This window comes from Penaeus monodon, chromosome 31 (genome assembly GCF_015228065.2).
Source record: "Penaeus monodon isolate SGIC_2016 chromosome 31, NSTDA_Pmon_1, whole genome shotgun sequence".
Classification (NCBI taxonomy): Eukaryota; Metazoa; Arthropoda; class Malacostraca; order Decapoda; family Penaeidae; genus Penaeus; species Penaeus monodon.
The window spans coordinates 32,467,914-32,468,633 of record NC_051416.1 but is presented as its reverse complement, the minus strand read 5'-3'; the positions used below and the strand labels follow the sequence as shown (position 1 = coordinate 32,468,633).

Here is a 720-nt window from a genome sequence, read left to right as displayed (position 1 = left end):
ACAAATCTTGCAAGTTGGAACGTAATATTCTCCTTCCCAGAATGAGTTGGAGGAATTCCAGCGTGACGAGACGGCGAAGAAAAGCGACTGTTTGACGGCCTTGTACCTGCGAGAGATTGAGGAGCACAAGGACAAACCTTCCTTCTTCCACTGTATGCTTTTCCTGTTGCCAATTTTGTTGATGTCACTGTTAGTACTCGTTATTTGATATTTCCAACATATTTCAAGAAACACCTACGCTAATGGCTCACTAAGCATCCTTAATGTGTACCTGCAACATCCATGTAATATTTTTTTGAACCCCCAGTGGATCAGCTAGTGGCAGTGATTTTCGAAATGTTTGTTGCCGGAAGCGAGACAACATCGAGCACACTGTCCATGGCGGTGTACTTGCTCGCCAAACACCCGGAGGTCCAAAAGCGTGTCCATGAGGAACTGGACAGGGTGGTGGACAAAGACCAGCTGCCGTCCTTCTCTCATATGGACCAGTGAGTGTTAGGTTTTCGTGGATAACATATTGAGGTAGAATCAGTAATATTTTTAAAAAAAAATTTTCCATATAGTTCTTCCTCTCCTTCTATAGTAACATGCATTCCTTGAGAATACTCTTCTTTCTTCTTTCAGGTTACCATACACGCTGGCTACCATACCGAAGTGCAAAGGACATTCAACTTCGTCCCGTTCAGCCTCCCGCACTCAGTGGTGCAGGATATCACGATC

The 720-nt window shown here is 44.4% G+C and overlaps 1 pseudogene; it reads left to right on the top strand.

Annotated features, from left to right (window-relative positions):
* The window catches only part of LOC119592957, a 6,491-nt pseudogene that overhangs the window by 3,584 nt on the left and 2,187 nt on the right, over positions 1–720 (top strand).